This window comes from Elephas maximus, chromosome 6 (assembly GCF_024166365.1).
Source record: "Elephas maximus indicus isolate mEleMax1 chromosome 6, mEleMax1 primary haplotype, whole genome shotgun sequence".
Classification (NCBI taxonomy): domain Eukaryota; kingdom Metazoa; phylum Chordata; class Mammalia; order Proboscidea; family Elephantidae; genus Elephas; species Elephas maximus.
The window spans coordinates 124032552-124047213 of record NC_064824.1 but is presented as its reverse complement, the minus strand read 5'-3'; the positions used below and the strand labels follow the sequence as shown (position 1 = coordinate 124047213).

Genomic DNA, 14662 nt, shown 5'->3' with positions numbered 1-14662 from the left:
CTATAAGCATCAGTTTTCCTATCTCTAAATGTGGAGATAGTAATGCCCACCTATCAGAGTGATTATTAGAGTAAACGAGATAAAGTGAGTACACCTGTCCTGTAGAGCGCTTAATCAGAGTGGGTGCTCAATAAATCTGATATTTTAGCATGATAACACAAATAATTTAGAAGGAAGGAAGGAAAGGAGGGAGGAATGGAGGCAAGGAAGGAGGGAAGAAAGAAGAGAAAGAGAAAAGCAAACAAGGAAGAAATAGTTTACTTAATTTGGAGTCTTTCGTAAAAGAAGTTAAGAAAATGTAATATATATTATCAGTAGTTAATACATGTGTTTTAGTCAGAGAAATTCACATTTAAATTATGACTCAGCCTCTTAGTAGCCTTGTAACTTTGGGCAACTGATTTAAAGCTTTGAATCTTGGGATTCTCATTTTTAAGATAGGACTGGCACTGAGATACTGTGAGATTTCTAGAAGAAAAAAAAACTACTTAGTATAAGGTCTGAAGCAGAATAAGCCCTTGATCTGTGGTTGTGGTGGTGTTAGGTGCTGTTGAGTGGGTTCTGACTCATAGCAACCCTACATATAACCAGTAGGAAACACTGGCCCGTCCTGTGCCATCCTCACAATTGTGGTTATGATTGAGTCCATTGTTGCAACCACTGTGTCAATCCATTTGTTGAGTGTCCTCTTTTTTCCGATCCTCCACTCTACCAAGCATGAGATCCCTTCTTCAGGGGCTGGCCCCTCCTGAAAACATTTCGAAAGTAGGTGAGACAAAGTCTTACCATCCTTGTTTCCAAGGAGCATTCTGGCTGTACTTCTTCTAAGACAGATTTGTTCATTTTTCTTGCAGTCCACGGTATATTCAATATTCTTTGCCAACACCATAATTCAAAGGCATGAATTCTTCTTCAGTCTTCCTTATTCATTGTCCAGCTTTCACATACATAATGAGAAAATTAAAAATACCATGTCTTGAGTCAGGCGCACCTAAGTCCTCTACCACTTGGTCTGTGGTAGTTATTATTAATATCATTATCTCATTATTACCATTATTATTTAAAAATATGGAACAAGTCAAGGCCCTTGGATGTTCATTTGTAGGCAAGTCCCTTAAATTTGCAGAAGATCAAATCGCATGATCTTGGCCTTCTGGCAGAACAACGATCAGCCTCAAAAGTAACCTCTAAACTGTTTCCAGGCCATTGGAGGCTTGCTGTTGTTAGGTGCTGTCGAGTCAGCTCTGACTCATAGCAACCCCACGTACCACAGAATGAAACACTGCCCAGTCCTGCGCCACCCTCACTATCCTTGCTATATATGAGCCCATTGTTGCAGCCACTGCGTCAGTGCATCTCCTTGAGGGTCTTCCTCTTTTCCACTGACTCTGTACTTTACCAAGCATGAAGTCCCTTCTCCAGGGACCAATCCCTCCTGACGAGTCCAAAGTATGTAAGATGCTGTCTTACCATCCTTGCCTCTAAGGAGTATTCTGGTAGTACTTCTTCCAAGACAGATTTGTTTGTTCTTCTGGCAGTCCATGGTATATTCACTATTCTTCACCAACACCACAATTCAAAGGCGTCAATTCTGCTTCGGTCTTCCTTATTCATTGTCCAGCTTTCACATGCATATGATGCAATTGAAAATACCATGGCTTGGGTCAGGCACACCTTAGTCTTCAAGGTGATACCTTTGCTTTTCAACACTTTAAAGAGATCCTTTGCAGCAGATTTTCCCAATGCAATGCATCCTTTGATATCTTGACTGTTGCTTCCATGGGTGTTGATTATAGATCCAAGTAAAATGAAATCCTTGACAACTTCAACCTTTTCTCCATTTATCATGATGTGGCTTATTGGTCCAGTTGTGAGGATTTTTGCATTGAACCCTAGCCATATAATATTTGGCTTCTAAATCCTCAAATTATTGTCATCTTTACTTTATTGTCATACTTTACAGCCAAACTGGAGACCAGGTACACTAGTTACTAGGTAAGTAAATTCCCCATTCCTTTTACTAAGAAAGTAGGCATGAAATTAATACTTCCAAAATTCAAACACAGGGAAATATCTGTACCCTGAAGAATTTGTATAATTCTGATGAAATGTGGATCTTGCATACCCTTAAAGAGAATTAAAAAAAAAATTGAATATAGACTCAATTATTTATGGTAATAAAAGACTTATGCATCATATTCAAATTAGATAACCAATATGCAAATCACACATCACAAGTTGCGTCTTTCCTTGAAGTATCCTTTAGAAACAAGATTGACACACCATAAAACCACTTCCAAAGAGCATACGGAGGAAAGTGTGACCCTCATCTGTTCCGTGTAGCTAAAATATACAGATGCCATGGAGGATGGGACAGGAAAGTGGATGTTGATGGTTCTGCTATTTCAGAACCTTAGATATGGTGTTTGGGGAGAGAGGCATTAGGAGTCTGCTCCTTAGCCTAACCATGTTATTCCCAGCATGTGTTGCCAAGAGCAGCTTCTTTCTCAGAATGATCCCAGCTTTCAAAGGATTCTGAACTCAACACTGGTCTTAGGTTTCTTGAAGTAAATAATCACCACCCAATGAACCTCTAATTCTTTGGAAGTCAGCCATATTTACAAAATCTATTTTTGTTTTCTTGGAAAGATGATTTTCTAACAAGACTTTAAGCTTTAATTTTACAAATATTTTCTTTGCTAGGCTCTCATCATATATTATTTTGTTGAATGCCTGTTATGGATTGAATTGTTGACAAAGATGAGTTTTTTAAGGGTTTTGTTTAGCAAGGGAAGATATGAGATAAGAGCTGTGCTTTAGGAAGATTAATCTAGATCTTTTTATAGGAAGGAGTAAGTTGATGGGAGACAAGAGGCTGGACAAGAGTTCCAAAGGCCTATTAAGAATATGAATGAGAATGGGGAGGGATGACAATGGAAGAAAGGTATGGCCACAACTGCTATCTTTACCAATCTTTCCCCAGCACGTAGACAGTGCCTGGTACTAAATTGGTACTCTGTGTGAGAGGATGAAAGCAAGGGAGGAAGAGAGAGGCTGTGAGAAAGAGAGAAAGAGTAATAGTGGGAAAATATCAGAGACATTGTCCATTAGGACTTTGGAAACCTATGTGCAATATTCTCAACTCATAATTGTCAAGCACCTCTCCTCCCTAAAAAAAGTGCTTGTAAAAACTGGTGAGATCCAAGAAAACCTAGTCTAGTTAACTATATTGCACCAATGTCAATTGGTTTTGATAAGCTACTGTCTTAGTTATCTAGTGCTGCTATAACAGAAATACCACAAGTGGATGTCTTTAACAAAGAGAAGTTTATTATCTCACAGTATAGTATGCTAGAAGTCCAAATTCAGAGTGTCAGATCCAAGGGAAGACTTTCTCTCTCTGTTGGCTCTGGAGGAAGGCCCTCATCATCAATCCTCCCCTGGACTAGGAACTTCTCAGTGCAGGGAACTCAGGTCCAAAGGATGCACCATTCTCCTGGCTGTTGCTTTCTGATGGTATGAGGTGCCCAACACTCTGTTCATTTCCTTTTTCTTTTATCTCTTGTAAGATAAAAGATGATGCAGGCCATGCCCCAGGGAAACTCCCTTTACATTGGATCAGTGACCTGAGTAAAGGCAGTACATCCCACCCTACCTCTTTAACATAATCTAATCTTGCATCATTAAGCACAGGCAGAGATTAGGATTTACAACACATAGGAAAATTACAATCACAAAATGAAGGACTACCACACAACACTGAGAATCATGGCCTAACCAAGTCGACGCATATTTTTGGAGGAAACAGTTCAACCCATGACAGGTATTATAGTCGCATAAAATGCTAATATTGAATAAAGCTAGACTAAAGGAACATGGGACTTCCCAGTATATTTTCTGTAACTCCTTGTGAGTCCATAATTATTTCAAAATAAAAAAGTTTTTTAAAAACGTCAATGCAAGTTGCAAAACACTTCCATCCCCTTGTTCTAGCAGATGACTGCCCTTGTATTTAACTCTCTTTGGCAGTTTACCAGACTGGGTTACAACATGGTGACCCGTGGGTTAAGGGTGCCTTGGTTTGGTACCCCAGCCTTAGGGACGTGTCCTTTAAGCTCCGACATTCCTCAAAAAACTGTATTTCCATAAACTCAAAAAAAAGTTATTTTTTTCTAGATATACTGAAGTTCACACATTTTCTATTTCAAAACCTGTCATATTCCATGATCCAGTAGATCAGAAGAGCCAAAAAATGTAATTAATCATCTTTATATTCAAAGGTTTTTTTTAAATTTCCTACATCTGCAAGTTATTCAAATCATTAAACTTTTTTTTTTTTTTTTTGCTTTCTCATTTTTCTTTTCTTTCTCCCTTTCACCTAGCCACATATGTCACCTCCCCCCTCCTTCCTACCAGCCCCTGGGTCTGCCCTGCCACCATTTGCCAGCTCCCACCACGCCGCCAGTTTTTTAATTTTCTTAATTTTTTTTCTCCTCCTTTTCACTCTGCCTCCTATATAGCTTCATATGCCACCTCCCCACTTTCCCACTGACCCAGCCACAATGACATAGCTAGAGGGCCACCAGCCCACGACCATCTCAGGTCTACCACACCGCCATTTGCCAGCTTCTGCCTTGCAATTTTTTTTGCTTTTTTCTATTTTCCCTTTCAACCTTTTCTTTCTCCCTCCTACCTAACCTTGTATGCTACCTCCCCCACTTCCTACAAGCCCTTGCTGCACCACTGTGCCTAAGAGTCACTGGTCTAACACCACTCAGGTTTGCCCTGCCCCCATCAATGGGCCCCACCATGTCAAAATTTTTTTTTTCTTTTCTTAATTTTCTTTCTCTCTCCCACCTAGCCCAGTATACAACCTCCTCTTCCTTCCCATGGGCCCATGGGTCCTGCCCGACCCCACTTGCCAGCCTGCAGCATGCTAGCACCTTTTTTTTTTTCTTTTCTTATTTTCTTTCTCCCTCCCACCTATCCCATATGCCATCTCTCCTCCTTTTCAACAGCACCCACCACACTGCCGTGGATAGAGTGCAACCACCACCACACTGGCTGACCACTGCCCCAGGTCCACCCTGTCCCCACCCACAGGCCCCAACCATGCCACTTTTATTTTTCTTTCTTTCTTTTCTTTCTGTCTAGCACCTAGCCCCATAAACCACCACCCTCTCTTCCTACAGGCCCAAGGTCTACACTACCCATACCCACCAGCTATCCTTTTTTTTCTTTCTCTCTCTTTTCTTTCTCCCTCCATCTAGCCCTGTATGGCACCCCCACCTTCCCACCAGCCCCAACTGCACCGCTGTGGCTAGAGCATTCCTGGTGCTCAACTTGCCATTGCAGCAGACCTGCACCTCCCCTCCCCACCCCCAATTGGACCAGCTACTGAATGATGGGTAGTAAGCCTGTACCAATTCCCTACTGACACGCCAGCCCATCTGACAAGCAGCTATGAATGCTCCCACACTGGTAGACCAACATCATGAGGCAGGTAGTGCCTGCCAAGTCTGTCTTCAGCCAACTTGTCAAAACAGTGTACAGCAAAATGAGATCACCTAGCCTGCTACTGCCGTGCCCACCCACACAAGGTAATGAGAGCTATCATAGCCACAGATGAAAAGCAAAGAACATGCCTGGCCCACCCATCAGGACAAAACAAACGAATATGCAGTCAATAAATAAAGTAAAAAATGCCTTAATGTTTTGGAGACAACAGACAATCAAAACATATAAGAAAAGCAGGGCAAGATGGTTCTAGCAGGTGACCAAAAGAATCAGACAGCATTCTAGTAGAAAAAAAAATGTCAGTGGTACTATCTGATTTGAAATTCAAAAGACTAATATTTAGGGCTCTCCATAATATTAGAAAAGAGATCAAGGAAAACACAAGACAACCAAGGAAAAAATAGAAAAATTATGGAAAACACAAAACCAGTGAAAACATAGCCAAAATAAAGGAAAACAAAGCAACAGAAGAATTCAGAAAAATAATACAAAAACAAAATGTCAAAATGAATAAACAATTAGAACTCATACAAAAACAGCAACTGGAAGTCCAAAAGATATACAACAAAATTTCAGAAATGTACACCTCAATAAAAGGTTTTAGGAGCAAATTTGAAACGATGGTAGATAGAATCAGTGAGATTAAAGACAGATTTGTGGATGTCACTTATATGAGGAAAAAATCAAAGAAAGAATGAAGAAAACATAAGACTTACATAGGACACAATCAAGAACAAAAATTTGTGTGTGATCAGAGCTCCAGAACAGGGGAGAAAATGGAAAACACAGAGAAGATAACTAAAGAGTTGCTGGGAGAAAACTTCCCAAATATCATGACAGATGAAAAGCTGACCATCCAAGAATAGACCCCAAAAGAAAGTCACCAAAAATATTACAATCACACTTGTCAAAAAAAAAAGAGCAAAGAATCATGAGAGCAGCTCAAGAAAAATGAAAAGTCTCTTTAAAAAAGAAAACATTTTGACTAAGAAATTACTATTCTGCAGAAACCATCCAGACAAGAAAACAATATAACATATATGAAACCTTGAAAGAAAAAAGCTGAGAACCAAGAATAATATATCCTGCAAAACTCTCTCTAAAATATGATGGGAAAATTAGGAAATTTCTAGATAAATAGAAACTAAGGGAATTTGTAAAAAGCAACCAAATTTACAAAAAATATTAAAAGGAGTCCTTTTGTTAGGTAACCAAGAACATCACACGATAACTGGAATCTAGGACACAGGAGACACCAACAGCCAGAGACCAACCTAGGTAGAGAACCCTCAATAATAAAACAAAATTAAAAGACTTAAAACCGGAACACAGAGGCATCAATCTATAAATGTTGACAATATCAAAACAAAAAAAGGGGAATAAATGGTATAGATGTAGTACTTTCAAATGGAGAGGAAGTCAAGGCACTATTAAGTGTAAAAGACTGTCTCACAGATAAATGAGGAAATGCTTACAATAACTAGCCATTAAAAAAAAAATGCAAATCAAAACAACAACGAGATACAATCTCACCCCAATATTACTGGCTCAAAACAGAAAATAACAAATACTGGAGAGGCCGTGGGGAGATTGGAACTCTCATGCACTACGGGTGGGAATGCAAAATGGCACAACCATTTTGGAAAACAATATGGCAACTCCTTAAAAAGACAGAAATAGAAATACCACATGACCCAGCAAACCCCCACTCCTAGGAATATACCCTAGAGAAATAAGAGCCATTATACAAATAGACATATGCACCTACATGTTCATTGCAGAATTGTTCACAATAGCAAAAAGATGGAAACAACCTAGGTGCCTATCAACAGATGAATGGATAAAAAAATTATGGTATACATACACAATGGAATACTACCAATGATGAATCTGCAAAGCATCTCACAACATAGATGAATCTGGATGGCATTACGCTGATTGAAATAAGTCAAGCACAAAAGGGCAAATTTTGTATGACACCACTACTGTAGAAACTCTTGAAAAGGTTTGTACACAGAAACAATCTTTGATGGTTATGAGGGAGGATGGGGTGAGAGGTAAAAACACTAAGTAGACAATAGGTAAGTGGTAACTTTGGTGAAGGGTAAGACAGTACACAATACAGGGGTAGCCAGTACAACTTGTCCAAGGCAAGGTTATGGACGCTCCATAGACACATCCAAACTTCCTGGGGGATCAAATTACTCAGCTGAGAGCTGTGGAGACCATGGTCTTCGGGAATATCTAGCTCAATTGGCATAATATAGTTTATGAAGAAAATGTTCTACATTCTACTTTGGTGAGTAGCCTCTGGAGTCTTAAAAGCTTGTGAGTGGCCAGAGACTCTACCAGTCTCACCCTGTTGGGAGCAAGGGAGAATGAGGAAAACCAAAGACACAAGGAAAAGATTAGTCCAAAGGATCACAACTACCAGCGCCTCTGCCAGATTGAATTCAGCACAAGAAGATGGTACCCAGCTACCACCACCAACTGCTCTGACAGGGATCACTACAGACAGTCTTGAACAGAGCTGGAGAAAAATGTACAACAAAACCCTAACTGAAAAAAAAAAAAAAAAAAAAGACCAGGCTTGCTGGTCTGACAGAGACTGGAGAAACCCCATGAGTATGGCCCCCAGACACCCTTATAGCTCAGGAATGAAGCTACTCCAGAGGTTCACCCTTCAGCCAGACATTAGACAGGCCCATAAAACAATATGAGACTAAATGGACACACCAGCCGAGGGGCAAGGACGAGAAGGCAGGAGAGGACAGGAAAGCTGCAATGGGGAACCCAAGGTCGAGAATGGGAGAGTGTTGGCATGTTCTGAGTGTTGGCAACCAATGTCACAAAAGAGTATATGTATTGTATGTTTAATGAGAAACTAGTTTGTTCTATAATACCATCTAAAGTACAATAAAAGAAAAAAAATTTTTTTTAAAAAGACTTTTCAACTAAGGAAGATAAGGGTAAATTTCAAGGTAATACAAAGAAAGTTAACAGACCTACTCATCAAAACAAAAAAAAACAAAAACAAAGACTCAGTAAATACAAATTCTATATATAGTAACAAAAGGAAAGAAGAGAAAATCCACACACACAAAAAAAGGAACTCAGCACAGGAGAGTAAGATAAAAAAAAAAAAAGTCAGCACCAAAAAAAAAAAAGTCACAATATGACAGCAATAAACTCATACCTACAGATAATCACACTGAATGTAAATGGCATAAATGCACCCGTAAAGAAATGGAGAGTGACAGAATGGATAAAAAAACATGACCCATCAATATGCTGTCTAAAAGAGATACACCTTAGACACAAAGATATAAATTTATTAAAAATCAAAGGATGAAAAAAATATATATATATCAAGCAAGCCATAAGCATAAAAGAACAGGAATGGCAATACCAATTGCAGATAATATAGACTTTAAGGCAAAATCAACCATAAAAAATAAAAATAATGATTAAAGAGAAAATCCACTAAGAAGATATAACCTTAATAAATATCTGCACACCCAATGGCAGGGCTCCAAAATACATAAAAAACACTCAAACATCACTGAACAGAGAAATAGTTCTACAACAATAGTAGGAGCCTTCAAAACATCATTCCTTGAGGAAAACTAAAGATACAAAGGAAAGATTAGTCCAAAGGACTAATGGACCATGTCTACCATGGCCTCCACCAGACTGAGTCTAGTACAACTAGATGGTACCTGGCTACCACCACTGGCTGCTCTAACAGGGATCATAATAGAAGGTCCAGACAGAGCTGGAGAAAAATGTAGAACAAAATTCTAACTCAAAAAGAAAGACCAGAATTGCTGGCCTGACAGACTGGAGAAACCCTGAGAGTATGGTCCCTGAACATAATGATGTCACTTTCAGCTCAGTAATGAGGTCACTCCTGAAGTTCACCCTTCAGCCAAAGATTGAACAGGCCCATGGAACAAAACAAGACTAAAGGGGTGCACCAGCCTTGGGGCAAGGACTGGAGGGCAGAAGGGAACAAGAAAGCTGGTAATAGAGAGCCCAGGGTTGAGAAGGGAGAGCATTGACATGTCATCGGGTTGTTAACCAATGTCACAGAACAATGTGTGTACTAACTGATGAGAAACTAGTTTGTTCTGTAAACTTCATCTAAAGTACAATTAAAAAAAAGAAAACACCATTCTTGGTAAAGGACAGAACATCTAGAAAGAAACTCAACAAAGATACATAAGATATAAAGGCCACAATCAACCAACTTGACCTCATATACATATATAGAAAACACTCCACACAGCAGTAGCAAAGTATACATTCTTTTCAAGCATGCATGGAACATTCTTCAGAAAAGACCATGTTTTAGGACACAAAGCAACTCTCAATAAAATCCAAAATCTTGAAATAATACAAAGCATGCTCTGATCACAATACCATAAAAGTAGAAATCAATAACAATAAGAACAAGATTTAAAAAATCAAATACAAAGAAACTGAATAATACCTTGCTGGGTAATGGAAGAAATCAAACAGGGAATGAAAAGCTTCCTAGAATCAAATGAGAATGAAAACACATCATACAAAAACTTTTGGGACACAAGAAAGGCAATGCTCAGAGGTCAATTTATAGCAATAAATGTACACATCAAAAAGAACGGGCCAAAATAAAACATTAACCTACAACTCAAACAAATCAAAAGAGAAAAACAAAAGAAGCCCAGAGTCACCAGAAGAAAGAAAATAATAAACATTAGAGCAGAAATAAATGAAACAGAGAACAGAAAAACAACAGAATCAACAAGGCCGAAAGTTGGTTCCTTGAAAAGAACAACCAAATTGACAAACCACTGGCCAAAACGATAAAGGAAAAACAAGATAGGAAGAAAAAACCCAAATAATGAGATGGGAGACATTATAACAGAACCAACTGAAATAAAAAGGATCATAACACAATAGTATGAAAAATTATACTCCAAGGGATTTGAGAACCCAGAGGAAATAGAGGATTTGAGAACATAGAGGAAATAGCTCTGACCCAGACAGCTTCACTGGAGAATTCTACCAAACATTCAGAGACAATCTCACAATAGTACTACTCAAACTATTGCAGAGCATAGAAAAGGAAGAAATACTCCCAAAATCATCCTGTGAAGCCAGCATAACCCTGATATCAAACTCAGGCAAAGACACCACAAAAAAGAAAATTGCAGACCAATATCTCTCATGAATATAGATGCAAAAATTCTCAACAAAATTCTAGCCAATAGAATTCAGCATCATATCAAAAAAAATTACACCACAACCAGCTGGGATTCATACTAGGTATGCAAGGATGGTTCAACATTAGAAATCAATCAACTTAATCTGCCACATAAATAAAACAAAAGGAAAAAAAATCACATGATCATCTCAATCGACAGAGAAAAGGCATTCAATAAAGTCCAACACTCATTCCTGATAAAAACTCTGAACAAAATAGGAATAGAGAGGAAATTCCCCAACATAATAAAGGACATCTATACAAAAACAACAGCCAACAACATTCTCAGTAGAAGGGCGTTGAAAGCATTCCCTGAGAATGGGAACGAGACAAGGATGACTTTATCACCGCACTTACTTAACACTGTGCAGGAAGTACTGGCTAGAACGATAAGGCAAGAAAAGGAAATAAAGGGCATCCAAATTGGAAAGAAAGAAGTAAAACATCCCTATTTGCAGATGATATGTTCCTATATAGAGAGAACTCCAAGATTCCACACACAAAAAAAAAAAAAACTACTGGAACTAAAAGAAAGATTCAGCAGAGTAGCAGGATACAAGACCAACATACGAAAATCAGTTGGATTCCTCTACACCAATAAACCAAACCCTCAGAAAAGAAATCAGGAAAACAATACTATTTATAACAGCCCCTAAAAAGGTAAAATACTGAGGAATAAATTCAACCAGGGATGTAAAAGACCTACAGAAAGACAACTACAAAATATTATTGCAAGAAACAAAAACAGACCTACATAAATGGAAAAACATATCATCCTCATGGATAGAAAGCCACAATATTGTGAAAATATCAATTCTACTCAAAATGATTTACAAATTCAAATACCAATGCATTTTTAAAGAGATATAAAAACTAGCCACCAACTTTATAGAGAAGGGAAAGAGGCTCCAGATAACAAAAGCATTACTGAAGAAAAAAAAAAAAGAGTAGGAGGCCTCATACTACCTGATCTCAGAACCTATGATACAGCCATGGATGTCAAAATAGCTTGGTACTGGTACAATCACAGGCACATAGACCAATGGAACAGAGTCTAGAACCTAGACACAAATCCATCAACCTATGGTCAGCTGATATTTGAAAAAGGACCAAAGCCCATTAAATGTGGAAAAGACAGTCTCTTTAACTAATGGTGGTGGTAAAACTGTCTGGCCATCTGTAAAAAAAAAAAAAAAAAAAATGAAACAGGACCCATACCTCACACCATACACAAAAATTGACTCAAAATGGATCAAAGACCTAAATATAAAACCTAAAACAATAAAACCATGGGAGAAAAATAAATGACAATGCTAGGGGCCCTAATACATGGCATAAATACAATACAAACCATAATAACTAATAATGTACAAACAACAGAAGAGAAACTAGATAACTGGGAGCTCCCCAAAATAAACACTTATGATCATCAGAAGACTTCAACAAAAGAGTAAAAAGAGAACCTACAGACTGGGAGTAAAGTTTTGGCTATGACATATTCCTCAAAGAGTCTAATCTCTAAAATCTATAGAATAGTGCAACACTTCAACAACAAAAAGACAAACAGTCCAATTAAAAAATGAGCAAAGGATATGAACAGAAACTTCACCAAAGAAGAGATTCAGGCAGCTAACAGACACATGAGGAAATGCTCCCAATCATTAGCCATTAGAGAAATGCAAATCAATACTACATTGAAATATATTTCACACCAACATTACTGGCACTAATCAAAAAAACAGATAATACAAATGTTGGAGAGGTTGGAGGGAAATTGTAACTCCTATGCACCATTTGTAGGAATATAAAATGGTAGAACCACTTTGGAAAATGATACTGTAACTCCTTAAAAGCTGGAAATAGAAATACCATATAATCCTGCAATCCCACTCCCAGGAATATATTCTAGAGAAATAAAGAGCTGTCACTTGAATAGACACGTGTACAACCATGTTCATTGCAGCATTATTCACAACAGCAAAAAGATGGAAACAACCTAAGTGGCCATCAATGGATGAATGGATAAACAAATTATGGTACATACACATAAAGGAACACTACGCAATGACAAAGAACACTGATGAATCTGTGAATCATCTTACAACACAGACGAATGTGGAGAGAATTATGCTGTGTGAAATAATTAAATCACAAAAGGACAAATGTTGTATGAGACCACTATTATAAAAACCGAAGATTTACACCCATAATAAAAACAAGCTTTGATAGTTACCAGGAGGGGAATGGTAGGGAGGGGAAATCAGTAACTCGTGGGTAGACAAGAGTTAACTTTGGTGAAGGGAAAAACAACACACAATATAGGGGCTGTCAGCACCCACTTGACCAAGGCAAAATCATAGAAGCTTCCTAGATACATCCAACGCCTTGAGAAAACAAGTTACTGGCACTGAAGGCTGGGGACCATGGTCTCAGGGGACATCTAGGTCAATTGGCGTAATATAGTTCATAAAGAAAATGTTCTATGTCCTACTTTGGTGAGTAGCGTCTGGGGACTTAAAAGCTTGTAAGAACCATCTAAGATACATCTATTGACACAAGGAAAATACTAGTTCAAAGAACTACTGGACCACTTGAACCACAGTCTACACCAGTCTGAGCCCAGAAGAATTAGATGGTGCCTGGCTACTACCACCAACTCCTCTGACAAGGATCACTAGAGGGTCCTGGACAGAGCAGGAAAAAAAATGTAGAACAAAACTAAAATTCACACACACAGAAAGAAGACCAGACTTACTGGTCTGATTGAGACTAGAGGAACCCTTGAAACTACAGCGCCCGGACACACTGCTAACTCATAACTGAAGCCACTCCCTAAATCCACCTTCAGGCAAAGATTAGACAGTTCTATGTAACAAACAATAACACACATGAAGAATGTGCTTCTTAGTTCAATCAAGTATGGAAGACCAAATGGGCAACACCTGCCCAATAGCAAAGACAAGAAGGCAGGACGGAACAAGAAAAGTAAACAAATGGACAATGGGGAATCCAGTGTTCAAAGGGAAGGGAGGGGAGTGCTGAGAAAATGCGGGAATTACAACCAATGTCACAAAACAATTTGTGCATAAATTTTCGAATGAAAAAACTGTGCTGTAAACATACATCTAAAACACAATAATTTTTTTTAATGAGTAAGAAGAGGAAGTTGTGGCATCTTGAAATAAGTCAGTAGCTGATATATTTCATTATTTTGTTTGATACTTAGACTGGAGGGTTGTATGTATCATTTAATTTTTAAAGAAACACTCAAACCATGTGTCTGTTTTCTACAACTAATTTATGACACCTAGTGAATGCCTACTTGAGCTTTTCTTTCTTTCTTCATATTCCCCTGCCCTTTCTTCATTTTCTTACCTTATTAGTTTTGTTATTCTTATTGTTCTGAACAATGGATGCAAAAAACACCATCACACTCTCTAGGAAAATGGCTGTGCCCATTACTGAGTTAATTTTAAGAGGGTCACATAACCTGTGGGAAAGAAAACAGGAAAACACAAGTGAAGTTCTATTTCACACGAACTTCAAAACCCAAATGTAGAAAGCAGAATACTAATTTCTGGAGAACATTTATACTGTGGAAGAAGAAATAAGTTATGGTCTCTACTGTTAAGATTTCAAAATACATCTATGAAAATAATTTAATCCAGCATCTGTGTAATATTACTGTTGTCAAAATGCTTTTATTTAAATCAACCCATTGGACCACAAAAATTCTGGGACCATTCTAAACTATGTTTATCTCTGAAAAATTAAGATTGCAGAAGATGCATTTTTTAAGGAGTATGTTTCTATAATACATAAACAATAAAGATTAAAATGATATTTGATGCTCTCCCCAATCATACTGGCCCACAATATAAATATATTGATCCCATT

General features: G+C 38.1%; 1 long non-coding RNA gene across 9 annotated transcripts in view; it reads right to left on the bottom strand.

Annotated features, from left to right (window-relative positions):
- LOC126078157 (uncharacterized) overlaps positions 1–14662 on the bottom strand; it is a 151245-nt gene that overhangs the window by 40799 nt on the left and 95784 nt on the right. For 8 of the 9 annotated variants that reach the window (XR_007517979.1, XR_007517984.1, XR_007517983.1 and 5 more), the window contains one exon: positions 12202–14255. This is a non-coding gene — a long non-coding RNA (uncharacterized LOC126078157). Of the gene's footprint in view, positions 1–12201; positions 14256–14662 lie in introns of those variants that run through there. The other variant, XR_007517975.1, reaches the window with a different exon arrangement.